This window comes from Mastomys coucha, unplaced genomic scaffold (assembly GCF_008632895.1).
Source record: "Mastomys coucha isolate ucsf_1 unplaced genomic scaffold, UCSF_Mcou_1 pScaffold15, whole genome shotgun sequence".
Classification (NCBI taxonomy): Eukaryota; Metazoa; Chordata; class Mammalia; order Rodentia; family Muridae; genus Mastomys; species Mastomys coucha.
The window spans coordinates 3,061,912-3,076,840 of record NW_022196897.1 but is presented as its reverse complement, the minus strand read 5'-3'; positions in this window follow the sequence as shown (position 1 = coordinate 3,076,840).

The window sequence follows — 14,929 nt, the reverse complement described above, 5'->3', positions numbered from 1 at the left end:
TCTCTCTCTCTCTCTCTCTCTCTCTGTTCTGTAGTCTAAGCTGGTCTCAGCCTCTTGAGTGCTGAGATTACAGATGGGCACCACCATACTCAGTCCACTGGCATCTCTTATCAGTCATTCCAGTCTCAGTTTCTCCATCCTTGTGCACTGTCCTGGTTGTTTATGCATTCCTTTGTTTTATACAGAAGAACCCTCAATGGCAAACCCAGAATGACAGCAATACCATTTCCTGGGGTGTGACACATTTTCAAACATAAATTTTCACCTTGAACCCCGTGGCATCCCATCTACACAACTGGTGTTGCAAACTGTGTATAAAGTTTTGCAGAATCCTGTCTCTACAAAAATGGCCCCACAACTTGCTTTGTTGTTTACAAAAGCTGGCATTCACTGAGCCCTGGGCTTTCATTATTGGCTCCCACCAAGATGACAGGCCTCCAGATGTTGTTTCTCCTCTCTCAAATTGTATAACACCTCTGATGCTTCCCTTTCAATCAGTCCTAATAGGCCCTAATTGCAAGCATTATCGATGTGAATGGTGCCACTTCCTGATAAATGAGTTGCTGCACAGGGTGTCCTGCCACAACACACAGATGAGCCCAGAGAAAGCTGCCTCTTCCCACAAATCACTCTTGGCATCCAGGACGTGGCTGGTGGCACCTGACAGCCAGTCTCCTTGTTTCTGGCCACTTTGCTTTGCCAGTGATGAACTGTCAGCCAGGACCACAATCTCATGTTACTCTATGGTTAGCTTTTGCAAAGAAGCCCACTCTAAAATCATTCTGTTGGTTCATTTCCAAGCCACCGGCAGAGCTGTACAGAACAGAGGACATTTTGGTGGCTTTGCATGGTTTCTGGGATGAAAACTGGGCAAAGGGAAAGGCTGTGTTTTGGCTACAGTTTGAGACTGAACATTTCCAGGGTTAAAAAGGGGGGCGGGGTGGGATACACACTCATGGTCTTGTGATGATAATTTTTTCAAAGAGTTTGAGTAAATTCTTTGATTAAAATGTACTCCAAGAAATTAACCACATCTTTACTGGAGAACGTATTCTATAACAGTCCCAAGCTTGAGCTGTTGTGATTAACCTCTCAAGTTCACTGACACGTTAATGTGTTGCAGATGATTTTAAATAACTATAAAGGCCAGAAGTGGGGAGTGTGCACAAAATACAATAAGCTCAGCCATCATTGAAGGGGTGGGCAGAGTGAAATGAATGCCTTTCATCAAATTTGTTTCACAGAACATAAGGGAGAAAAGTAACAAACAGGAAGGAAAACATCATCTTCTTTCTGGTTGAATTTGGAAGTCACTTCTCAGAAAGGCTCTTTCCTACAGAGCAGGAGAAGATGTTTGTATCAAGGTTGGGCTCTGAGAGAGCCATTTGCCTCTTGCCAGACTGGTTGACTTGGTACATTCACTTCGGTCCACTCTTCCTTATCTCAGAGCCTGAGTTATTCTCAACCTTGAACCCAAGAGGTGCCCTTCAACATCAGGATAACTACCTGATGAGGGTCACTTGGATTATCCCTTCACACCCTGACATATCACCACTGTAGCCCCCACCTCCATGCAATGGTTTTTCAGGGAGCCATTCCTCGGGACTCTAATGTCCATGAAGCTCAACAATATGTCTTCTTGATCATCGTGTCTCTAACAATTCACGTGAGGCTTGGCAGATTTTAGGCACTGAATAAGTGCTTGTTGAATCGGTTACTATTATTTGAAGAAATAAGCCCAGGTGCTTTGATGTACATGGTGAGTGGAAATAGACAGCAAGACGTTGTTGCCTTTATGAATGTGACATCAGGGGCATTTAGGAATGTGTGTTTCCTAAGCACAGTGTGTTTAGGAATGTAATTGGAGGTGATTTCAAATAAATCACAAAATTAAAAGGCAAAATTAAATAACCAGGTGTACTGTAATCCCAGCACTGGGGAACTGAAAGAAGATGGTTCAGGGGTTAAAGTCTACCTTTAAATTAGCTAGTAAGAGCCATGCCCCCCACTAAAACAAAACAAAGAAATGAAAATCCCAAGAATAAAGAAAGAGGCTTACACTCCATCTTGTTCTATTTTCAAACCAACCTACAACACTGAAAAGTCTCTCATGAAGCATATGGCTCTGTCTAGCTAAGCCTACTCTTGCTATCTGCCACTTTCTAAAGGACTAGGGGAATCCAAAGGCATATAGACCATAAAGAAAATAAGTGTGCAGTGTCCTATATGAAAAAGAAGCAGGCTGGGACTGTAGTTCAGCTGATAGCCTATTTCTCTAACATGCAACAGGCCCTCAGTGTAGGCCTCAGGACTCTGTACATTCAGCCAAGTAATGCTAGCCTGTCAATCCCAATGCAGATTGACAAGGGTCAAAGGTCACCCTGAGCTAGACAGCCATGGACCATGGACTCCCTGAGACCCTATTTTGATGTGAGAAAAGTAAAATAAGCAAGCACATAAGACACTAGAATGTAGAAATCTCAAGGTAAGTAAGCTGTTTGCCAAGATGAGTTAGACAATGATGAGAAAATGCAAGCAGCATCCATTCCCATGGGTACAGACTACATCTCACCCCTCCCAGCTCACTGTTTAGCCAGATCACTGTAGATAAAGAGATGAATGCTGTGTCACTAGGTGGGGGTGGGACTGGACATAGAACATCCCTAAGAAATGGATGAGTGGTATTTTCTCCATATATAGAGTGAACTTGGAATACCATGATGACTGATCTTCATTTTCAATGTAATTGAATTTGTAATCACCCAGGAGACCTACCTCTGGCTGGTGTTTTGGGAGAGGATTAACTGAAGACCCACCTTGAAAGAAGGTATTATACACTGTGATCGGCTAGGGTATAAAACTGAATACAGCCAGGAAGGGAAAGTAAAGCCAGCTCCTCTCTGTTTTGTGGTCTGTGGAGATGTGAGGGTTCCCCACGACATATTCCCACCACTATGAACTCTGCCATGCCTTCCCCACCATGATTGATACAGTTCCCTAACAACATAAATCAAAGTGACCCGCCCCCTCTGGTCTTAAAGTGCTTTGTGTCAGGTATTTTTTCTCAACAAGAAAAGAGTCCAAAGCCGCATGGCTGCTGTGCCATTGTCCCATGGTGACTCACACTGGTTGTTTGTGACACTGTACTGATGGAGTGTTGCTGGAACAACAGCACACGAACTTAAGAGTGCTTGTTTGGAGTGCAGGGTTATCTCTTCCCACAGCTTCTATCTGAGGAGCTCATTATTTTCTGAATTAGGGTTTAGCCAGCATGATTAGGTGGAAATTGACCAGAAAGTAAATCATTTCCACTCACAGTCAATTGGACAGTTCTACTCATGTGGTAAATCTAACTCTAAGTAGGGTATAAAGAGGATGGCACATTTATACTGAGAAATACTGACAGTACCTCACAGCCTATTTTCATATCTCCTTATGTATTTTGGTATCTACCAGTGTATTATCAAGAAATTCTGCTTTCTGACACGTGGTCTTAGATCGAAAGGAATTGTTTCCTTTACAACAATTGAATTTAGTCCAGAAGCTTCTAAAATGAACTCTCTGAATTGCATTGGTATTCTTTGGCATTGTATTCAAAAGATAAGATACTGTTGTACTTAACTTATTTTTATAAAAAAATCACCAGATAACTTGCAGTTTGAACTAACAACTATTACATACAGTGGTCCTGGAAGTGAAGGGCTCAGGTCTACCAAGAGGATGTAGTCATGCTGTCTGTGGAGTGGATGAAGGCCCCTTGCTAAGGCCATTCCAGAGCTTAGGGTGGGGCTCCACTCTTCTCAAGTTGTTGGGCTGTGGGCACAGCTCCTCCCTGGCTGCACTTCCTCAATGGTTTTGAGCAACAATATCTTCTCTTTTGTTTGTTTGGATTTTGTCTTAGAGTTACTATTGCTGTGATGAAACACTATGACTAAAAGCACATTGGGGATAAAAGGGTTTATTTCACCCACAGTTTCAAATAACAGTTTATCCTCAAAAAAGGGGGGGAGGGGTAGGAACTCAAAACAGGGTATGACCTTGGGGGTAGGAGCTAATACAGGGAACATGGAGGGGTGTGGCTTAATGGCTTGCTCAATATGGCTTGCTCGGCCTGCTTTTATTTTTTATTATTGGTTATTTATTTATTTACATTTCAAATGTTATCTCCCTTCCCTGTTTCTCCTCCACAAATCCCCTATCCCATCCTCCTTCCCCCTGCTTCTATGAGGGTACTCCCCAACCTAGGCACCCACTCCTGACTCACTGCTCTAGCATTCCCCTTCACAGGACTGAAGGCCTCCCCTCTCATTGATGCCAGATAAGGCAATCCTCTGCTACATATGCAGCTGGACCCATAGGTCCCTCCATGTGTACTTTGGTTGGCCGTTTATCTCCTGGGAGCTCTGGGGGGCGTTGGTTGGTTGATATTGTTGTTCTTACTATGGGGTTGCAAACCCCTTCAGCTCCTTCAGTCCTTCCCCTAACTTCCCCATTGGGGTCCTCATGCTCAGTCCGATGGTCGGCTGCTAGCCTCTGCATCTGAATTGGTCAGGCTCTTGCAAAGCCTTTCAGGAGACAACTATATCAGGCTTCTGTCAGCAAGCACTTCTTGGCATCAGCAATAGTGAATGGTTGGATCCCCAGGTGGGACAGTCTCTGGATGGCCTTTCCTTCAGTCTGCTCCACTCTTTGTCCCTATATAGACAGGAGCAATTCTGGGTTAATATTTTTGAGATCCCTCAGTCCTGCTTAACCTCTGGATGTAGTCTCTACAGGTTCTTTTTTCTTTGTTGGGTATTTCAGCTAATTTTGAACCCATGACTAATTAGCCCAGGCATGGCACCACACACCATGGGATGTGCCCACCCACATGAATAAACAATTAAGAAAATGCCCTATAGGCCTGCCTACCACACAGTCTTATAAAGGCATCTTAATTGAGGCTCCCTCCTTTCAGATGACTTGAGTTTATATCATATTGACATAAAACTAGCCAATACAGCTTTGTTTGTGTTTGTTGTTCTTAATGATGATGATGTTTGTTTGTGAGAGGGTCTCAGTTGGTAACTCTACCTGGCCTTGAACTCACTATGTAGACAAGGTGGCCTGGAACTTAGAGATCTATCTGCTTCTGTCTCTGAAGTGCTGGAATTACAGGTATGTGACCACCATATCTGGTTCACAATACTTTGACTCACTTTGGCTCACAAGTTCTTTTAACAAGCACCTCTCCATTGGGCAGCCCATATCATGGTAGCTGGCTTTCCTCAGCATATGTGTGCACCTTTGCAATATACAGCAACCACCAAAGAAAGCCATTAGTCATTGATAAACTAACACTAGAAGTGGTTGGCATGGTTGTCGCTTATCATACTCATTAGACATGAACTGCTAGATCCAGGTCATGAGTTGTTCCAGGGGTAGACATTTTACAGGCATGACTCACTAGGAGTTCCCACCCCCACCCCCTGCCCCTGACTGTTTTCTACAAGTTTTCTATGCCGTCTTGCTTAGGGCTGCATTTTTCCTCTCTCTCTCTCTCTCTCTCTCTCTCTCTCTCTCTCTCTCTCTCTCTCTTTCACTCTCTCTCTGTCTCTCTCTTGCTTTTTTATTTTTTCAGGTATATGGCATCCGGCATCAAAGCATTGGATCTGTTCTCAGATCATGGTATTGAACTTTATGTGTGATGGAATAGTGAAGAATCAGAAAATGAAGCCCACACTAGGTTCCTGTTGTGCAGTCATTTGAAAATTAAGAAGTATAGCCCTTCTTTGGACAGTGACCATTGTGTTATATATAATCTTGTCCAGGACTTGCAGGGCTTGAGGTTATTGGAGGTTTTTAAATTAGTTTTCAAATTTATTATCTGACAATTTCATATACATCTTCATTTATCCATTTCCCATGTTTTTCATGTTTGATTAATACTATTTAATACTGTGCTGTCAATTAAGATAGCTTGAGGGGTAACTGAAGTAATCTATTAACAAATTAGAGGACAGCCATGATTATTTATGAATTGTAATATTTCAATTCATGTAGAGCTTTGTTGTCTGGTTTAGGAACTGGGGTATACTGAATACTAACCAACTTCGCTGATTAAATGGACTAAAACTTCCAAGATTCACTTCCTGTTTCTGGATGTTTTCTCAGCAGGTAAAGTGGCTGGAGACCTGGAGAGGTGGAAGAGCTCATCACTGTGGATTATGGGTCTCACCTGGAAGCTGAGGCTGTCTGAGAACATTATCTCAAATGTTGTCACAATGCTTGAGGACAAAGTCCCTCACAGTCTTATGATGGCAATCAGAGACTTGTCCCAGACATGACACAGATCACTTATACTCATATCATAGGGTATAACAAGGGTTATTTAGTAAGTTTCCAACAGTTGGACTAGAAGTACAATTGACTCATCTGCTCAGAGTAGGGATAGCAGCAAATGTTAGCAAACAACACTGAAGACAAACTCTGTTTCACCATCAAATGTCACTAGAATGGAGTACTTGATCTTCATTTACAATTTAAAGGATGAACAGCACTATTAATGAGGACAAATTGTGTTTTATGAGAGTAACAACCAATAGTCTTTCTTCAACACATTTTATATTCCTATAATTTACACCCAAACTGCTTAGACTAAGACTTTAGGTGTGGAAATGGCTGAATATGGAGCAGAAACTTGGCATCATCACAGTGTTTGTACAGTGTGACAGAGAGAACCTAGTATTTCTTTAATGTGTGTGTGTGTGTGTGTGTGTGTGTGTGTGTGTGTGTGTAGTCCCTGCTATCTATCAGCCCCTATAATATCAGGTTCCACATTACAGGAATCAAACTGACACAAATACTCACTGTTAGAACTAATATTAACAGTGAGCTCAACAGAATCTAGAATTTCCTGAGATATGGGCCACTGAGGTAGTGATGGAAGATCACCTTCATTAGGTTAACTGGAGTGAGAGGGTTTCCCCATGATAGATGGCACCATTCCTAAGGCTTGAAACCTGGACTGTTCAAGGAGAAAGAGAGTTGAGTTCAAGCACTTGTGGTTACTTCTTGACTGTGACTTTAAGATGAACAGCAATTTCAAGTCCTTGCTACTGTGGCTTTCCCACTAGGGTTGACTTGACCCTTGAACCATCAGCCTGGATAAAACCTTTCTCTGTTAAGTTACTTTAGTCATGGTATTTTATCACAGTGACAGGATAAAATACTAAGAAGCTCATTCAGCAAAACGAGTTTAGAGAAATTCAAATCCAAAATGAGATTCCAGAAGGGCAAGATTTTTCCCCTCCAGCACTATAAACCTCCAGACTTGACAAAGAGCCTTGTTTCATAAAAGTCTTTTAAATAAGTATCTGGTGTTGAAATTCATGAATAAATGCCCAAATTCAAAAGAGCCACTGCTTTGGATTCTTACAATGTGCAATAAAATCTTTCCTCAGCTAATACCCCCATATATACACAGACACACAGACACACGGACACACGCGTGTGTGTGTATGTGTGTGTGTGTGTGTGTGTGTGTGTGTGTGTGTGTGTGAAGAGAGAGAAACCTCCCACACACCTCAAAAGAAACGACCTATGAATTTGCAGAGAAGTCTTCTAAAATCTTTGAAAGACATTTGAAATTTGAAATTGCTCTTCTCTGGCCTAACCTATAAGTGAGTGGCGCTGAAAAGACTTCTTAGAGAGACTAGTCTAATCCTACAATCTAAGAGCCATGTGCCAAACTCCTTTGCAGAAATGAATTTTAAATCCCTATAATACCATAGCCAGAGCCTGAAGAAGGCAAAGTCCTGTGCATCTTCCTGCTTCCTTCCTTCTGCCAGCACAGGAATGCTGTCAATCATAGCATCTTTTCCGGAGGCACTAGAAGCTCCTCGAAGGATCTCCTCGAAGTCATGGCCACAAGAACTCTAGACATCCATGTGTTATTATCCCCTCTATGTTAACAAAAAAGAAAAAAGAAAGAACAACAAACAAACAAACAAACAAAGCTGCTGCAAACCAATGAAGTACAAATCATGCTTTTCCCTGTTGCATAAATCAAAATCAATGAATGTAAACTTCAATACTGCAAATCTAAAATCCCAAAATTACGTTTTGTTTTGTTTTGTTTCTCTCTGAGTTTTGTTGTTATTTGTTTTGTCTTGATGTAGTTTCTTACAGGTGAGGCTGAACTCAAATTCACTATGTATGTATCTCAGGATAAGCCGGAACTCCTGATCCTTGTGCCTTTACCCCACAAGTGCTGAAATCACAGGTATATGCCACAAAACCCAATCTAGAAATTAGTCTTCATTATGAAGCTAGAAATTAGTCTTCATTTCGTCATCTCTTACTAGTATATAATGATCTTCATTTTGGAATACATTAGTTCCAAACTTTTTGTGTGAGAACAAAAGGATCCTTCTCAAAATGAAACATCACTCTTCAACTCCTGGGTATATTTCTTTAGATGTTTGAGATCAAAGATGAACATGACTTGTATTCAAATAATTCAAACTTATAAGAATCTACAGAGTCACTGTGATATGGGACAAAGTATTCCCAAGTTAGAATAGGCTATTGGGAGATAGAAGAAAGATAATAGATGCCCAATAGTAACTATAATGTGAAAGGACACCTATGGTACCATATGCACATAAATAACTGGTGTTTACTTAAGGAACATGATATGAATGCTGTCTTTCAGATGTGAGTAATTAAAATTCCTAATAATAAAGTGAGTCTGTTCTAAAGATTATTGTTAATGTTGGGGAGAAAAGGGGAGTCAGTAAGTAAGTTTGTGACAAAGAAACTGTTTTAGTTCCTGTTCTGTAGCTGTGACAAAATACAATGACCAAGGCAACTTACCGAAGAAAGCATTTAATTGGATTTACAATTTCAGGGAGTTATGGTGGCAGAAACAGCCGAGAGCTTATATCTTTTTTTTTTTTTTTTTTTTTTTTTTTTTTTTTTTTTTTTGGTTTTTCAAGACAGGGTTTCTCTGTGTAGCCCTGACTGCCCTGGAACTCACACTGTAGACCAGGCTGGCCTCGAACTCAGAAATCCGCCTGCCTCTGCCTCCCAAGTGCTGGGATTAAAGGCGTGCGCCGCTAATGCCCGGCCAAAAGCTTATATCTTGATCCACAAGTAGGAGACTGAGAGGGGACACTTGGGAGTCTTTTGAAACCTCAAGGCCTTTAAGCCACACTTCCTAATTCTTCCCAAACAGTTCCAAGAACTGGAGACCAAGTATTAAAACATATGCACCCGGGGCAAGGACACTCCTATTCCACCATTACAGAAGCAAATTCCATAGCATAATTCATCTAGAAAGAGAATCTTTATCCAGGTGTGGTGGCACATGCCTTTGATCCAAGCAATCAAGAGGCAGAGGCAAGCAGATCCTTATGAGATCAAGGCCAGCCTGATCTACAAAAAGTGTTCAAGGGCAGCCAGGACTATAAAACAAAGAAACCCTGTCTCAAAACAACAAGAGAGAGAGAGACAGAGAGAGACATAATCAGAGAGACAGAGACAGAGAAACAGAAAGAGACAGAGAACAGAGAGAGAGAAACAGAGACAGAGAGAGACAGAGATAGGCAGAAAAACAGAGAGAGAAACAGAGAGAGACAGAGACACACAGACAGACAGACTGACTGAGAGTATCAGCAGTTTTCATTTAGTAGCAACAATAGATGTCAATTAACAGTACTACTTGTCTGTTAAAGCCAGTCCAACAGTATGTGTGTTTTTGCCAGACAAATAATTAGTAACTTGTATCATGATAATGCATGTCAAACATGCCTAATCCCAAATTCAAGTTTATGTGTGTTGACATGGTATAAGAAGTAGAAAATTTTGTATGTGACTCTATACTTCAAAATCAAAGTATATTAAAAATGTAGTATCAAATTATAAGCTACACGTGTACATTCAATATAAATGAATTTCCTGATTAGTGGTGGGTTCCATTCCCTACATAGCTCAAGATCTACATTCATATATGATGGAGCCAGACTGATCTAACACTTTTATTAGAGTCTCTGATGAAAGATAAAGGGAACTTTAATTACATATCCTTGTTCAGGAGAGAAGCTGGCAAGGCTAGTCTGAGGCTGGAGACGAGAGAGAGACAAGTGCCTTGGGAGAGTCAAAGCTGTCGTTTCTGGGGACCTGAGTCTGAGGTACCCTGTGTTGTTCTTGCCAACACTGTGTGATTTAGCTTTCTGCTGACCTTAGCTATCCTCTTCCCCACCGAGCAAATAATATACAAGGTACTCTATTTCTTAATAAACTTTTTGGGGGGTCATTAAACATAGCTTATGTAAGACTTCCTGACCCAAGCTTTTATCTTCTCTATTTTCTATCCTATCTTTCTCATCTTTAGGCACCTTCCCATCAGGACCCTGTCACTGAAGAACAAACTGCTGGTCCAGGTCTGCTTGTCTCTGCCTCTGTCTCTCTAGCTCTAGCTCTCTCTGACTCTTTGTCTCTGTCTGTCTGTCTGTCTGTCTTTCTGTCTGTCTGTCTCTGTCTCTGTCTCTGTCTCTGTCTCTGTCTCTCTCTCTCTCTCTCTCTCTCTCTCTCTCTCTCTCTCTCTCTGTGTGTGTGTGTGTGTCACACACAGACACACAGGCACACACACACACACATAAACATTTCCAAATTCAAACTCTAAGGCCCAAACAACCTCTTGTCTAAGAATTTCACTAACAGAATACTGAACTTATGTAAGAACTCTACACCATCAAAAATAACATCAAAATTGGGATTCGTTAAAATAATTTATTATTTGGATCTCTCAGGGATCCACCAATGCCTTTCCTTTTGGGAATATATGAGTGGAAAGGTTTTATCCTTACCAAAGAAAATATTTAAAGCATGTTAGTTACAAAAAAACTAAAACCGGTAAAAATAGGACTAGCCAAAAGATATCAACAGTACAAAATGAAGTCCTATTCTGCCATCTAGAGGACACAAACTAATAACAGAAAATGATTACCTCTTAACCTCTGAAATCTCACAAGAGATATTAGTTTTTAAAAGAAAAGCAAGAGGCAGAAAGTTGGCTCAGCAGATAAAGGCTAGCAAGCCTGATGGTCTCAGTTTGACCTCCTGGTCCGACATGATGGAAGGAGAGAACCAGCTCCTTCAGCTCTGACTTCCACGAATGTGCTGTGCTTCACACACACACACACACACACACATTCTTTGTGAGGATGATCTCTCTGTGTCAAATTTCATTACAGAGAATTCTTTCAAAAAGGCATTTTTAAACATCCTAGAAAGCCAGTACCATGAAGACTGAGACAGGATCATAATTTAAAGTTAAGCCTGGGATATATAGCAAACTCCAGGCTAACCTGGGCTACACAATGAGATCTTATCTCAAAAATGCAAAACAGACCAAACAGAAAAGGCAAATGGGGAGCATACATCTAAAATTGAATTTCCATTCACCTCCACCTGTTCTAGACATCTTTGGACACCTGCAAATGCAGGTAGGTATTCCTCCCCACTTCTACCTCTTAACACTGGTCAGACATGACCTTTGTTATTCTTGCAATGTGAATAACCAGCATTGTTATGGACACTTAATTTTTACCCCATTGGTCTGAATCTCTCAGCCTTCCAAATATTGCTGTAAATGGGGGTTGAGAAGATGGCTCAGTTGGTAAAGTGCTTGCCTGAAATGAGGACTTAAGTTCAGGTCCCAGAACTCAGAGGCTTCTGCACATGTCTATAACATCAGTGCTAGGGTGTGGAAACAGGCAGACCTCAGGAGCTTCCTAGCCAGCCAGTCTTGCCAAATTGGCAAACACTAGGTTCAGTGGTATACCCGGTCTCAAAAGAGAATGTGGAAAGAGACTGAGGAAGACATCTAACATTGACTTCTGGCCTCCCTTTGCATGCACACATGTGTACATACATGTACACACACAAAGACATACACAAAGAATACTCCAAAACATGGTCTCATTGGTTCTGTCTACCAAACAACTTGTTCTAGAATCCTTCAATCCATCCTTATTTGAGAACATTTGTCCTTCAGCAGCTGCCTGTGATCTTCTTTAAATGTTATATGGAACTTCAACTCCTCACAAGCTCTCCACTAGAGCTCAAGTGACAAGCAAATGATAAAAAGAACAAGACCAGCAAGAAAATCTAGACCCCCTCAATGTATTCTGTGATGGTTCACTGAGTCTCACCTCTTTCATGTTCATACTGAGAAGGAAGAAGAGGAAGAGGAAGAGGAGGAAGAAAAGGAAAGAGAAGACTGAGAAGGAAGGGTACCGGAAAGAGGGAGTTGGGAATACAATCTCTGGGACCTCTGCCTGCTGATGGCTCACTTACCTTTATAATTTACACCTCTTTGGAATGCACCCACCAAGGAGCATATGCAGAGATTAGAGGATAAAGTAAGGGAGCCAGTTTTCTCCTTCCACACGTGAGTTCCAGGGACTGAGTTCAGGTCTTCAGGTGTGGCAATTAGCACTTTTTACCTACTGAGCCCTCTCACAGGGTCCTATGACCTATAGTATCATTTCATATTAAGCTGCTTTTGCAATTCTTTACATGGTAAACTTAAAGCCTTGCTTCTTAGATTGTCTAATTTCCCCAATATTGTTTATTTTTCTTTCACTAATTTCAAATAGTATTATGAACTACAATTGAACTACATGAACAGAGTATTTGTATCAGTGTCTATTGCACACACGCTGTAAGCCACACAGCTGCTTTAACCTCACTGGGATGTCTGTGAAACCTGTTTCATCTCTGTAGCAATCCTGGTCCCTCCTTTAGCTGTCAGCTTCCGTTCTTCAGCGACCATCATGCTGTGCATTGTGTTGTTGGGAGCCAGACATGCTTACACTGGCAGACAAACCTTTGGTGTTAAATTCTACATCCCGGCTAAGGGGTAGGCCATGCTCACTGATGCAGCTGCAACATCACATACTAAGTCCCCAAATGTCCTTCTTTTGGATTCTGTTGTTTGTTTGTTTGTTTTTTTAAAACTATCTTTTGCAGCAGTCAACATCTGTCCCTGGTAACTGGTGATTTCTTCACTCCCCTTGTCTCTAGTTGCAGGGAAATAAGCAAAGGAACCCAGTTGTGCTGTGATTTCTGTTCTCAGAGGGCTCTAAGATGGGTGATTATTTTTCAATATTTTGCCTATTATTTTTTGTAAGGATAACTTCTAAGCTCTTTGCTGGACAAGATCCAGTAGTTCCCCCCAAGAATGGTTTTCAACAAAGCAACCTTATTTCAAAGACTTGCTTCAGGTGCTGTGTTGGTGCCAAGCTGACAAGATAAGAGGCAGAGCTAAAGGTTTTGTTCCATGTGGGTTTAGGTCAGAATGTTAATGCTTTAGACCTATGATATTTATGAAACTACTGAAATAAGAAAAAAATGTAAGTTACTGCTCATTTATTTATTCATTATGATTGTGTTCACTATGTAGCTTAGGCTGTGCTAAAAAAAATTCAGTCTTCCTGATTCTACTTCCAGGGTATAGGGGTTTCAGAGGACACCAAACAAGCTGCATTTACAATTTATTTTCTAAGGGTAAAAAGGCAAACAACTGGAGTGCACTGGAAGGCCTCATGGTAAATTAGACTCCATAACTACTTTCTTGCATGGAATTTTAGAGTGGTAGGCCTGCTGCAGCTTTCTTTAGATTTCTACTCTGGACCTCATCAAGAGGCACTTATAATAATGAATTGAGAAGCCAGGCTCCATCTTTGGAAATCCAGAAAGAGAAAGAAGGGGCATGTAACAAGGATTTTGACCTAAGATTTTAGGTGACTCTAGTGCTGGTGTTCTGCTGACCAGTTCATAAAGACACAACAAAGAAATAAGGGATCTGCCATCAGACTGCTTTAAGCAGAGACTTTCTTTCTAGGTTAGCCATTCTGCAGTATTAAGTCAGATGCTGATATATGGGAACCTTGGTATAGAAATGTCCACTCTTCATCAGAGCAATAATTTCAACCAGTAACTTCTGTACTCTGGACACTCTTTCAAGCATCTTTCTTATTTCAAATCATTACTACTTTCAATAGCCCAGATGAGGGCTTTGGAGAAACAAAGACACAAAAGCATAACCTGCCCAAATCTTCATAACTCAAGTCAGTGGACATAAGTTGTTTAGTGCTGATTTGACAACTTTATAAACATCCTGGGTCCCACCCACATCATGTGAATGACTACTGAACTTACAAATTAATTTTATTATCGTTCCAATTTTGCAGTTACAGGATTTTATATTCATGTTAGAATCAACTAGCAAAAGACTATGAATATGTCCAGGATAGAATTATGCTTTTCTAAAGCTTCCCTTGAATTTCCCTCTGAAATACTATCCTCAATAAGAGAGTGGAGCCACACCACTATCTCATAGCATCCATGATCTCATCGTAGTGAATACAAGACAAGTACCAATAGCAGATCTGGCGTGGTACACAAAGTACAACAACAGTTGTTTTATTATTCTGAGCCAGAACAAAAAGGAGGTAACTTCAAATGAGAAGATGAGGCTGTAGGCAGGCATTTTCTTAATTAGTGATTGATGGGAAAGTTCCCAGCCCATTATGGGTAGTTCTATCCCTGAGTTGGTCATCCTGGGTTCTCTAATGAAGCAAGGTGAGCAAGTCACAGGGATCAAGCAAGTAAGCAACACTCCTCCATGTTCTGTGTATCAGTTCCTGCCTCCAGGTTCCTGCCATTTGAGTTCCTGTCCTGATTTCTTTCAAGGATGAACAGTGCTATGGATGTGAAAGTCAAATACATTTCCTCCTCAACTTGCCTTTTGGTCATTATGTTCATCCCAGCAATAGAAACCCCAAAACAGCATCCTTTTCTATTTGTTTTCAGTTTCTACCAACCAATCCCAATTCCCAAATAAAGCACATGCGCACACTCGTGCTAACGCTCACCACTC